At 41.5% G+C, this 13,931-nt stretch overlaps 1 long non-coding RNA gene across 1 annotated transcript; it reads right to left on the reverse strand.

Annotated features, from left to right (window-relative positions):
• Positions 1-2,347: 2,347 nt before the first annotated feature.
• On the reverse strand, positions 2,348-13,903 carry LOC135362723 (uncharacterized). The gene is made up of 3 exons (XR_010407741.1): positions 12,988-13,903; positions 4,690-5,131; positions 2,348-3,291 (listed from the first exon to the last, which is right to left on the reverse strand). It is a non-coding gene; the product is annotated as an uncharacterized LOC135362723 (long non-coding RNA).
• Between the last annotated feature and the right edge of the window lie 28 nt (positions 13,904-13,931).

The following is a 13,931-nucleotide window of genomic DNA, read 5'->3' on the forward strand; positions in this document are numbered from 1 at the left end:
GGGGAGGTGGTCCACTCAGATGGAGAAAGAGTGCGCAAAGTAAAGGCTGAATAGGCATTACTCCAAAGATGATATACAACCGCCAACAAGCATATAAGAGGAAGCTTAATGTCACAAATCATGGGGAAATGTGAATCAGAACCACAATGAGACATTGCCTCATACCCATTATGATGGCTTCTATCAAAAAAGGGAGGGAGGGAGGGAGGGAGGGAGGGAGGAAGGAAGGAAGGAAGGAAGGAAATAAGTGTTGGTGAGGATGTGGAGAAAAAGGAACCCTCATGCACTGCTGGTGGGAATGTAAACTGGTGCAGCCATTTGGGAAAACAGTATGAAGGTTCCTCAAAAAATTAAAAATAGAACTACCATACTATCCAGCAATGCCATTTCTGGGTATATATCAAAGGAAATGAAAGGTGGATTTCAACGAGATTTGCACACCTATGTTTACAGCAGAATTATTCACAAGAGCCAAGAGGTGGAAGCAACCCAAATGTCCATCAACAGATGAATGGATAAACAAATATGATATATCCATGCAATGGAATATTATTCAACCTTGAAAAGGTTGTCACATGCTACCACGTGGATGCCCCCTGAGAACATTATGCTAAGTGAAATAAATAAGCCAGTCCAAAAAGACAAATACTGTGTGATTCCACTTATATGAGGGATCTAAAGGTATCAAATTCAGAGACAGAAAGTAGAATGGGGACTACAAGGGGAGATGGGGAGGAGTGTTGTTGTTGAATGAGTACAAAGTTTCAGCTTCAAAAGATAGAAAGTTCTGAAGATTGGTTGCACAACAATGTGAATGTACCTTGTGCACTTAGAAATGGTGAAAATGGGCAATTTTATGTTGTGTGTCTTCTTTTAATTATGTGTAATTTTTTGTTGTTGTTAAAGACTTTTATTTATTTATTTGGCAGAGAGAGACACAGCAAGAGAGGGAACACAAGCAGGGAGAGTAGGAGAGGGAGAAGCAGGCTTCCAGCAGAGCAGGTAGCCCAATGCAGGGCTCGATTCCAGGACTCCGGGATCGTGACCTGAGGCGAAGGCAGACGCCCAACGACTGAGCCACCCAGGCGCCCCTAATTACGTGTAATTTTTTTTTTTTTAAGTAAAGACAAGAGGGGCACCTGGGTGGCTCAGATGATAAAGGTCTGCCTTCGGCTCGGGTCATGATCTCGGAATCCTGGGATCAAGCCCTGCATCGGGCTCCCCGCTCAGTGGGGAGTCTGCATCTCCCTCTCCCTCTGCTCCTCCCCCTTGCTCTTGCTCTCTCTCTGTCTCTTTCAAATAAATAAATAAAATTTTTAAAAATAAATAAAGACAAGAAAGACTACCTGAACTTTTCACAAATTTGCTCAGTATGCTTCCTGATCTCAGGTTGAAAGAAGCTGGTGGTTTCATTTGGAATCTGTCCATCCCAGCCCCTGCCACTCAGGAGAGAGAGGAGGTATTTGTATCCAGCCAGTGACAGTAAGGAAATTCAATCACCTGTCTTGGCTGTCAATAAATATTCAGTATTTGCATGATAATTCTTAAGTTTCCTTTCTTCCTAAGTAAGATTGCCAAACCATTTTAACTGCTCTCCTTGAATACATAATCAGAACCACATTTATGAGACAGGATTTTTTTTCCCCCTTTCTACTTCTCTCAACATCTACCCCCTTGTTTTTATGTGCTTATGACAATGTTCCTCCCACACGCAACTAAAGAAGCACAGATTTTAAAGGAAGTGTTTTACATCGAGGATCCACATTATTTAACACGGAACCAAAGCGAACTAATGGAGTAAGCAGAGGAGAATATAGGTTAGTGAGTCAATACTATTCGAGTTCATCTGAGGCCAAGCAGTGCTTTGGATGATTCATGTTCCATTCACTTTGATTCAGTCACGGGTGCTTTACACTTCCTTCCAACCTACAGGCCCAGCTAGTGGCTTGTCCCCGTGCCATGGCTTTTTGCAGTTTTATATAACGTTAAAACTTGGTAAGTGTGGCTCAGATGTCTGGTTTGAATGTCATGTGATAAAAGCCAGAAATTAAACGACAGCACCAGGAAAGGGCATATAAAATTAACTGAGTTTCCTGTAAATTAAAAAAGTGAAAAACAGTTTGCTCCACCTGACGCCACACCCAAGTACAGACACCAAATTCAATTCAGATGGAAATCACACTTGCTCTGTGACCTTGGGAGCGTCTTTCACTTTCATCTAATTTCTTCCGTCGGTAAAATGATCAGTAGTAATATAGACTTCTTTTTTTTTTTTTTTTTTTTTTAAAGTAGGCTCTAACCTAGGGCTTAACCTCATGACTGTGAGATCAAGACCTGAGCCCGGATCAAGAGTCAGACGCTTAACTGGCTGAGCCACCCACGCACCCCTAATACTCCTGACTCAAGACATCAAACTCTGTTTAAAAGAAAGAGGCTGCACCGAGGTTACCAGAAGCATTCAAATTGCTGTGTGGTAGACTGGCGGGCTGGTAAAAGTCTTGTTAACTCAGGTTGACCGTCATGGCGGTCAAGAGGTCTTCCCATTGTGTGTCCATGCTGGAGATGCCTTCCAATGCATTAACGTGGGGTTGCAAATACCGTCCACATGCGTAAGCGTTCTCCAAAGGGCTGCCAGGTGCTCTTTGATAGTGTGGTCATTTCGGGAAAAAATGTGATCAAACCATTTGGCTTACACAGATTTCAGAGTCTTGGAATGTAATATTAAACCACAAGTTTCGCAGGCATCCTATTACATTTTTTTCTCAGATTTTAAAACTTTTTATTTGCAGAGTCAAAATCATGTGTTCCAATAATTAAGATCATTGGAACAACAACAACAACAACAAAAATGGCACTGATTAAACTGCATTTTACAGCCTGCAGGACACCTTGGACCAGCTTGGTTTTTACTCTAGATTTCACTGTCATCCCACCAGCTTCTTTCTTCACCAACATGCAGGCTCTTTTCCTTCCCTGCCAACCAGCGGGCAGATGGGAGAGACAGGCACGGCTCGTTGTCAGTAGTTCTCCATTCTTTGATGTGAAAAGGGGTAGTACAGTCATTTAAACTTGATCCAACCTCTTTGCATCTTGCAAAGTTAAACAGCTAAAAGCAGTAAAACACGAAGGCAATGCCCGTGGAAGGTACAGTGCATATTGGTGGCGCTCGCCTCATTCCGATTCACCTGCTTGCTTCTCCTGTTCAGTGGGTGCTTCTCTTGTGTTTCTGTCTCCTTCCATTGCCATCTGACGGATTGCTCAATCTCAGCCCTATCGGGTTTGTCAGATAAGCTTGCAGAGGAAGCGGAACGAGATGCCCAAGTAAGTGGAGGCCAGTCTACTACATTCTCAATAGTTACATATCTATTTTTTAGAGATTTTATTTATTTATTTAAGAGAGAGAGAGAGAGAGCACAAGCAGGGGGAGGGGCAGAGGGAGAAGGACAAGCAGACTGGCCGCCGAGTGAGGAGCCCATAGGGGGCTGGATCCCAGCATCCAGAGATCATGACCTGAGCCAAAGGCACTTAACCGACTGAGCCACCCAGGTACCCCATAATAGTTATATTTTTTAGAAAGTTGCTTGGGACGCCTGGGGGGGTTCAGTCGGTTAAGCATCTGCCTTCAGGTCAGGTCATGATCTCCAGGTCCTGGGATGGAGCCCCAAGTTGGGTTCCCTGCTCAGTGGGTAGTTTGCTTCTCCCTCTCCCTCTGCCCCTCCCCCTGCTCCTTCTCTCTCTCCCCCCCACCTAATAAATAAATAAATAAATAAATAAAATCTTAAAAAAAAAGTTGTACATACATTTCAAAGATTTTGTGGTTTAATCTTGGAGTATTGTCACCTCACTAGCATGTTACTCTCAGTAAGTAATACAGTAATAGACACTACCGAAATATATAGTAACATAGCATAGTAATGAATACTACCATAACATATAGTATATGTTACTGTAATATAGTAATATCTAACATGGTAGCTAAGAGAGGAATAGACTTAACCTTTGAACAATTTTCTTCTAAATTGGTATCATATGTGCCACTAGCATGTCTATAGCATTTTGCAGTTTATAAATGCTTTTAGCTTCCCTTCGGCAACACTGTGAAGGAACTAAGCTCCAAAATTTAAGTGGTGTGCCAAGGTTGAGATAGCTCCAATCCATTAATGGTAGCTCCATCAAAATTTGGAATATACTGCAGGAGAATAGAGAACCTAACTTTTTTTTTTTTTTTTTTGAGAAAGAGGGGGAGAGAGAGTGAAAGTGGAGTGGTGGGGGGGTGCAGAGGGAGAGGGAGAGAGAGAATCTTAAGCAGACTCCACGCCCAGCAGAGTGATGCGGGGCTCAATCTCACCACCTTGAGATCATGACCTGAGCCAAAATCAAGAGTCAGCAGCTTAACTGACTAAGCCACCCGGGCGCCCCAAACCTAACATTTTTTTTTACAGAGATGCATGATTTAGAGAATTTGGGTTTGTTTTTCTTTCAGATCACTTTGTACTGAGGATGAGAAACTAATTTCACTTGAACTGCCATCAAAAAATGATTTTTTGTTTCATTATACTGTTTCTGAATTAACCAAGGCATATATTTTTCAAAGACAAGCATTATTTTATGATGCCAATAATGCAAACTAAGGATTGTTTTTATCATTTCAAATGGCCTGTTTAATAGTCCTCAAGTGAATTGTCTTACCCATTCCTTCGGGTCCAAAATGTCTCAAGTTTTAATGCAGGGGGAGGGAGGCGGGGAAAAAGGTTATCAGGATATCTTAAGAGTAAGGGACAACTGTGCAAACAACTAATTGGGAAGTTTGGCTCTTTCCCCACATTTGATGGTTCTTCATTTGTTCAAGAATAAAATCAGTGGCATGTTGTTGGGCATATTTTCACACCATATGCAGATGCTTGTAGAACATGAAGAATGAATTTCCAGGACTGAATGAAGCCAGACTGGAGTAGGAATCCTTCTCCATGGCAACACATGCGTGACATGCTGGTTGGATTACTCGCTGAATGCAGTCACCAGTGAGCTCTGCCCATCATTTCTGTGTGATCCAACACCATCTGACGGGCGCCCAGCACCTGCCATCACCCTGACTCATCACCGTGAATCTCTGAATCCACTGAAGTCAAGTCTAAGGAAATAAACCAATAAAGGTGTTGAGTGTAACCTAGTACTTAAGCATTTCATCAAGGTGTATATAAATACCTCGTGACAGATATCAGTGTAATCCCTCCCATCAATATGAAACCTTTATCATTATTTTTTTTTTTTTTAAGGAGACTCCACACTGGGCTCCGCTCTGGGCTCCAATGTGGGGCCTGAACTTATGAGCCCGAGATCAAGACCTGAGCTGAAATCAAGAGCTGGAGAGTTAACCGACTGAGCCATCCAGGTGCCCCAATTATCATTAATTTTTAAAGATTCAGCTTTATTATTTTAAAATTTGTGACAAATATATTTCTTAATTAACTGAAAATTTGGGGTCCACATATTTCTTTTTTTTTTTTTAATTTATTTATTTGACACAGAGAGACACAGCGAGAGAGGGAACACAAGCAGGGCGAGTGGGAGACGGAGAAGCAGGCTTCCCGTGGAGCAGGGAGCCCGATGAGGGGCTCGATCCCAGGACCCTGGGATCATGACCTGAGCCAAAGGCAGACGCCCAACGACTGAGCCACCCAGGCGCCCCGGGTCCACATATTTCTTGAATACCCATTAGAGGCCCCACAGAGAGCAAAAATGCAGAATTATGACGTAGAGGTTTGTACACTACGTTCACAAGAAACACTCATTTTCCCATGAGATGGACCAACTAAAATCATACAATGGCAATTCATTTTACCAATCCACAGAATTAAATAAGTTTATGAATAGAATTTTCTCAAGACTATGTTTTTTCTTTCATACATTTTCTTTCACTTTTTGACACATGCTAATCTTGAGCATCACCAGTAAATGATTAAAATTATAAACTGATAATGAAATATTTAGAATCAATATTAAAATATTAATAAATCTTTTAATTATGTAACTTTTCTGCTATGCATCAAACATTTTTCTGCTGGTAAAGGGATTCCTAGTTGATATGACAAATAAATATCAAAATATTGCAGCATATTATATAAAAATGCCATGATGTCTAGTTTCACTCAAAAAAATATATATTTCAGCATATACATTAGATAAAAAATCTTGGGGCACCTGGGCGGCTCAGAGCCCGCATCAGGCTCCCTGCTCAGCGGGAAGCCTACTTCTCCCTCTCCCACTCCCCCTGCTTGTGTTCCCTCTCTCGCTGTGTCCCTCTCTGTCAAATAAATAAAATCTTTAAAAATAAAAATTAAAAAAAAATTTTTTTTTAATCTTAGACGTCACCAGGCCAAAAAGAAAATACTATAAATAAAGTAATAAAATAAAAGACAAATTGGAAAATATATTACAAACATTAGAGGCTTTTCCAACACAGTAAGAAAAAGAAACAACCAGGGGCGCCTGGGTGGCTCAGTTGGTTAAGCAACCTTCTTCGGCTCAGGTCATGATCCTGGAGTCCCAGGATCGAGTCCCTGGATTGAGTCCCGCATCGGGCTCCCTGGTCGGCAGGGAGTCTGCTTCTCCCTCTGACCCTCCCCCCTCTCATGCTCTCTCTCTCTCATTCTCTCTCTCAAATAAATAAATAAAATCTTAAAAAAAAAAAACAATCAATAGAAAATGGAGGAAGGACGGGAAGAATGGGCATTACTCTGAAGACGAGCTACAAATACAGTGTCTGGTGATTCCTGGCACAGGAAACAGTGCACAATACAGAGTAATGAACTAGGGCTCATTAGACTCTTCACCGCTTGTGGTAAATATCTGCTGAGCCCATTCGATACGTTTTTCACTCTGAATCCATGCCCACCAAGGAGCTTCTGATTAATAATTTGTTTTGTCAGGTTTTTGGAACCTGAATAGGATGAGCTGAATCAGAAATCACGAATGCATAAATTAGCTCTGGGACCTGTACATCAGTCTCATAGTAAAAGAAACTAACCAGCGAGGGAACTAGGGAGATGAAAGTTCAAGTGTACATACTTGCAACTAGCAGATAAATAAGCCCTGGGGATCTCATGCACAGCACAGTGATAACGGATAATACTGTATTATAAACTTCAAAGTTGCTAAGAGACTAGATCTTAATTGTTCCCACCACACAAAAGAGATGGTAATTATGTGACATGATAGAGGTGTTAGCTAAGGTTATGGTGGTACTCATATTGTAATATGGAGACGTATACCTGAAACTTACACAATATGTCAATTATCTCTCAATTTAAAAAAGAAACTAACACTTTGTAACAGATTTATAGTTAACAAAATACCTTCACATTTGTTACCGATTGTGAGTTTGCATCAGAATCACTTCTCTGGGCCTAATCAACTCTGGAGATGGAAAGAAATCAATTTTACGGGCATGCCTGGGTGGCTCAGTTGGTTAAGCGTCATGATCCCAGGGTCCTAGGATCGAGTCCCGCATAGGTCTCCTTGCTCAACGGGGAGCCTGCTTCTCCCTCTGCCTACCGCTTCCCCTGCTTCTGCTCTCTCTCTGACAAACAAATAAATAAAATCTTTTAAAAAAAAAAATCAGGGGCGCCTGGGTGGCTCAGTTGGTTAAGCGACTGCCTTCGGCTCAGGTCATGATCCTGGAGTCCCTGGATCGAGTCCCCCATTGGGCTCCCTGCTCAGCAGGGAGTCTGCTTCTCCCTCTGACCCTCCCCCCTCTCATGCTCTCTCGCTCTCATTCTCTCTCTCAAATAAATAAAATCTTTTAAAAAAAAATCAAAAGATTCTTTTAAAAAAAAAATCATTTTTACAGACTTAAAAAGCCAGGAATCAAATCCTTTACTAGTAAAACATTGATTCCTGAAGAGTAGGAATGCTATGGGATATGCTCAGAATTTCGCACAGGGACAGAGAAAAACAAGCTAACAGAATGGACTTGAAGGAGTCAAGGTGAGAAATAATAAAATTGCTTTCTGTTTGCATCTTTCTCAGTTGGGCTCATGCAACAAACCAGTTCCACTAGGGGTCAGGCTTTACTTGAGGTCTATGCCAGTCTGGGTCAGTGATGTATCGGAGGTGGGTTCCCTTCTCCCTCTCTCATCCTCCCCTTTCCTCCTTTCTTCATCCCTCCCCGCTTCCCTCCTAGTTGTCCATTCAGCATGTGTATTTTGAGCACTGGCTATACACCAGGCACAGTATCAGATGCTAAAGATACAGGTAAGGACTCCCACAGTCATAAAGACAAGAGTAGCAAGAAGACTTTAACAAAGTAAATGGTGGAAACAAAATTACAAAACCCATATGCTTGAACTCAACCTTGGTTAGAAAAGGTAATTGGAACAGAAGCTAACCACCTCATCAGTGGTTAATAGTCAACTCTTAAAAGAGTTCTCAAAGTGAGGTCCACAAAACCCTGGGGTCCCATGGGAGCTTGAGAGCTTCCCAAGACTTAAAGACTTTTCTAAATAAAGAAATAAACAAACACAATTTTCTAATGAGATCAATGGTGATATTACAAAGGTGATTTTTAAATTTGTTTTATAGTGAAGTGTGTTAACATCTGGATGATTTACATCAGTGAACCAATATTTTCCAAATAATCAATGCATAATGTTACAAAATCATGGCATGGGTGAAAGATGCATTCAAAGTATAAGACAGGAGATGCCTGGGTGGTTCAGTCGGTTAAGCATCTGCCTTCATCTCAGGTCATGATCCCAGGGTCCTGGGATTGAGTCCCACACCTGGATCCTTGCTCAGTAGGAAGCCTGCTTTTCCCTCTGCCTGCTGCTCTCTCTGCTTGTGCTCTCTCTCTCTCACACAAATAAATAAAATCTTTTAAAAAACAAAACAAAAAAACAAAGCATAAGAGAGGTGAAGGGATTTTAATGTAACAGAAAACACAAAGTTCATTTGTATGGTTTCAGATTCCACATTGCAACTAGACTTTAAGAAACTATTTATCAAGTTTCAATGTATCAAAGAATATGGACAAGGCAACTCTCTTAAAAGACTTGTAAAATAGCCCCATCTCCAACCCACCCACCATTTCTTTTTTTTTTTTTTTTTTTAAGATTTATTTATCCATTTGAGAGAGAGAGAAAGCAGAGGGAGGGGCAGAGGGAGAGAAAGAGAGCCCCCAGGCAGACCCCGGGATGAGCGAAGAGCCCGAAGTGGGGCTCAATCCCAGGACCCGGAGACGAGATCACAACTTGCGCAGAAATCAAGAGTTGGCTGTTCAACCAACTGAGCCAACCAGGCGCCCCCCCACCACCCACCATTTCTAATGCATGTCTATGTGAGGCCATATTTCCGTCAAATATGTCAAACAAGAACAAACGTATCGATCGACTGCAGAAGCAGGTATTCTATTGAAAAGTCGTCTGTTAAGCCAGACATGAAAGAGGTTTGCAAAAATGTAAAATAATGCTACTCTTCTCATTAGTAATTTTAGTTTTAGAAAATATAGATAATTTTTTAAAAAATAGGTTATTTATGTTAGCATGTGATGGGTTTATTATTTTCATTTTAAAACAAATTAATAAATATATTTACATTTCTCAGTGGTAATCTTTAATACAGTTAATACCAATAGATATCATGCCTATATGCAGAAGTTCTTTGGAGTCCTCAATAATTTCTAAGAGTGAAAGAGTCCTGAGACCAAAACCTTTCAGCACCACCATCTTAATGGAACAGTGGGAGAAGCAGAGGTTTCTTCTGTCTCTGCCGATGGGCAATGGAATTCAGTCTTCTGTGGACTGCGAGGAAGGCTGTGGGTGGAGGGCAACCTGAGATTTGAGAAGAGGCCAGAAAGTCCGAGACGGTTGTTATGGGAAACCAGGAGGATGCTGGAAATACAGTGTGATGGTGTCCTCAGGCTCCTCTTAGGTGCTTCCTTTTGGACACTCTTTCTGAGGCCCATGACATGTGTGCAGGGGCTTTCTTGCCTGAAGGGCTGTTTCCAGATGACCCAAGGCTCCTGGCCCTTGCTGTTGTCACAAACCCAGAGGCACACTGAGACTCAAGCAGAGATGGGCAGGGCATCAGTCTTTTTGAGTCTAGTCATCCTAGTGGGCATGAAGTGGTATCTATAGTCATTTTAATTTGCATTTCCTTCATGGCTAATGATGTTGAGCATATTTTCATGCATTTATTTTCCATTCGTATATCTTCTTCAGAGAAAGATCTATTAAGAACCTTTGTCCACCTTTCTTTTTTTTTTTTAAGATTTTATTTATTTATTGAGAGAGAGCACAAGCAGGGGGAGTGGCAGAGGGAGAAGCAGGCTCCCCGCTGAGTGGGGAGCCCAACACAGAGCTCGATCCTAGGACCCTGAGATCATGATCCGAGCCAAAGGCAGATGCTTAACTGACTGAGCCACACAAGTGCCCCTGTCCACTTTTTAACTGGGTTATTTGTCTTGTTATTTTTGAGTTGTAAGTTTCCTTTATATATTCTAAATACAAGTCCCTTATCAGATAGGTGACTTGCAAAAATTTTTCATCATTCTGTGGGTTGTCTTTTCACTTCCCTAATGGTGCCTTTTGCAGCATAAAGTTTTTAATTGTGATGAAGTCTAACTTACCAATTTTTTTTTCTTTTATGTCTTGTGGTTTTGGTGTCAGGTCTAAGAAATCATTGCCTATTCCAAATTCACAAAGATTTATGCTTACGTTTCCTTCTAACAGCTTTGGAGTTTTAGCTCTTACATTTAAGTCTTTGACCTATTTTGAGTAAATTTTGTCTGTGATTTAGGTAGGGGTTCAACTTCATTCTTATTCATGTGGATATCCAGTTGTCCCAGCATCATTGGTTAAAAAGACCATTCTGTCCACTTTGCATTTTCTTGGCAACCTTGTTGAAAATCAATTTCCCTTGAATGTATGGATTTATTCCTAGACCGTCAGATCTAATCCATTGATCTATATGTGTATCCTTATGCCAGTACCACATCGTTCTTTATGAATATACAGGTATAGCATGTTTTGTAATTGAAAAATGTGAATCCTCCAACTCTGTTCTTTTTCAAGATTGTTTCTAAAAAAAAAGATTGTTTCTATATCCTTTGAATTTCCATAAGAATTTTAGGATCAGTTTGTCATTTTCTATAAAGAAGCCAGCTGAGATTTTGATGGAGATTGCACTGAATCTGTAAATCAATGTGGGGGGTATTTCCATCTCAAAAATATTATGTCTTCCAAACCATGAAAAGGAGATGACTTTCTATTTATTTAGGTCTTTAATTTTTTAAATAATGTTTTATAGTTTTCAGAGTACAAGTTCTTTACTTATTTTATTAAAATTTCCCCTCATTATTTTGCTCTTTTTGATGCTATTATAAATTTTAATTTCATTTTCAGATTGTTTATTGCTAGGGTATAGAAATACAATTGATTTTTGTATGTTGATCTTATAGCCTTTGACCTTGCTGAACTCATTTATTAACTTTAATAGATTCATCATGCATTCTTTAGATTTTCTATATTACAAAATCATGTCATCTGGAATTATAGTTTTACTAATTCTTTTCCAATCTGAATGCCTTTGTTTTTCTTGTCCTACTATGATGGCTAGAACCTCTAGTAGAATGTTGAATGGCAGTAGTGAAAGCAGACATCCTTGCCTGTTCCTCATCCTCGGGGAAACATTTGGTAGGATGTTGGCCGTGGGGCTCCAGAAATGCCCTTTGTCAGGTTGAGAATTTTGTATTCCTAGTTCATGGAGTATTTTGATTGTGAAGAGATGTTGAATTTTGTCCGATACTTTTAATGCATCTACTGAGATAACAGAAATCATTTTGCCTTTATGTAAACCTTGTTCTGGACCTGTCAAGTGACCCTTTTTAATAAGATGTGAAGCAAGTACATGGCATTATCTCCAGGAGAGCATGTAACAGGCTCCTTGGGGGATTAGCCATGATCCTGGATTTGGTCTGTGAAGTTCTCCCGGGCATCTGTTTGTTTTTAAATATTTTATTTATTTATTTGAGGGAGAGAGAGAGAGAACATGGAGGGGGGCGGTAAGGGGCAGAGGGAGAAGAAGAAGCAGGCTCCCCACTGAGCAGGGAGCCTGACAAGGGGCTTGATCCCAGGACCCTGGGACCTGAGCCAAAGGCAGAGGCTTAACCGGCTGAGCCACCCAGGCGCCCCTGCCATGCATCTATTTGAATTCCCAAAATTGAATCAGTATCAAGGACTCTTCTGGACCGGAAGAGGTACAGATGTCACCTCTTAATGAGATATGTCGGATTTGTAAGGCATCTTTTATGGGAATATCTGCCCAACAAAAAGGTGCAATTCAGCTCTCAAGGGCACCTCTGAGTTCTGCCCTGGAAGCAAGCACAGGATTATTCCACTGACCTGAGAGCAGAAATGCTGGGTATCTTTCCTTTGCCCCAGCAGATAACTCTCCACCTTTCTCTTCCCTGCTCTGTGCCTGGGAGATGGGTATGAATGAGCCACCTCAACAGACTCCCTAACTCTGCCTTCCAGTTAGGTTTGGACAGTGGAGTTTTGTCACTAGCAGAAGATCAGAAGGCAAGAGAAGGGGAGGTCATTTATTCTCCTGGTTTCCTCCTTTGGGCCAACAAGGGGCATCTGTCTTTCTCTTCCTAAGGCTATTTTTCCTGTCAGTTACTGGAAACGATACTGCCCCTTGATGCTTTAACTGCCCCTACCTGCATCTCTGTAAACAGTCCCTTTGTTAAACCCTTTTCAAACAACCTAACTTGAGTATGCTGCTTCCTGCTACCACCCTGACTAGTAAAGCAAATCCGAGGTTCTTGAACGTATCTTGAGAGGGAAATCTGGGGAGAAAAACCATGCTTTCTGCTACTCATTCTGTTTTGAACTTTGATGGAAATGTGAACTTATTTATTTATTTATTTTTGCCCAAGCCAAAAAGCAGAGCACAAGTTACAGCATTTGCTTGCATCTACTCCCCACCTACCTGGCAGCACCTGGAGGGTAATATTCATATTTGGAGTCCTGGGGATGGTAGATGTTCAAGATATGTTCATCAGCCATAACTGAATTGTAAGACCTTAGGCAGGTCACCTCCTCTCCAGGTCTCAACTTCTTCATCTGTAAATGCATATCCAGGAACACCCACTCCGGCTAAGTAGGAATAAAACAAAGTTAGTACAGGGCTAATTGAAATACTCATTAGATGAGTGCTTTATGTCAGCTTTATTGTTTTCGAGGACACAGTAATTAATATGAACTTGGGTAACAAGGGAAGTTGGACAGAATGTCGTTGGAAGTGCTTTTAATCAAATATTTTAAGTGACACATAATTAGCACACTGTTCTAAAGCAAATGGGGCCTTCACAGGGATAGTCGTTCCCCTTAAGTAATTTACCGGAGAACAGGAGCCAGATTAAATAGCAGGGCCATACAGACACAACATGTGCCACTATGGTCCAGTCCATATACGACACCAAAAGATGTCCGCCTCCTACCCTTGTAACAAAATGCCAGGTTACGATAGGCTGTCTACAGCATGATCCCAATTTCATAAAGTATTCATACCCACCTGTCTATACGGGAGGAAGGATAATTTTAAGAATGGATGTTTACACTTATTATGACGAAAACCAAATAAATAAAGTGATTCTTTTACAAAGGAATGGATGTTTTTTGCTGCATGGTGTGGGAAAGTGAATTTATTTTCTGCTTATTCTTTCTACAATTAAAAAAAAAAAGAGCTACTTTCATTGGTGGAAGAGGACGAGGGCGAGGCTCCCCTGCAGGGGCCTGGGGGAGGAGGACGGTAGGCGGAGAAGAGCTGGGGGCTGGCTGCACTTCCCCGCTACTGCAGGGAACGGGGCGGGGCGCGGAGCGGGGTGGGCGGGGCGCGGAGCGGGGGGGCGGGGCGCGGAGCGGGGGGCGGGG

This window comes from Mirounga angustirostris, unplaced genomic scaffold (genome assembly GCF_029215605.1).
Source record: "Mirounga angustirostris isolate CCGP_5_RB_7025 unplaced genomic scaffold, mMirAng1.0.hap1 SCAF_15, whole genome shotgun sequence".
NCBI classification, from domain to species: Eukaryota; Metazoa; Chordata; class Mammalia; order Carnivora; family Phocidae; genus Mirounga; species Mirounga angustirostris.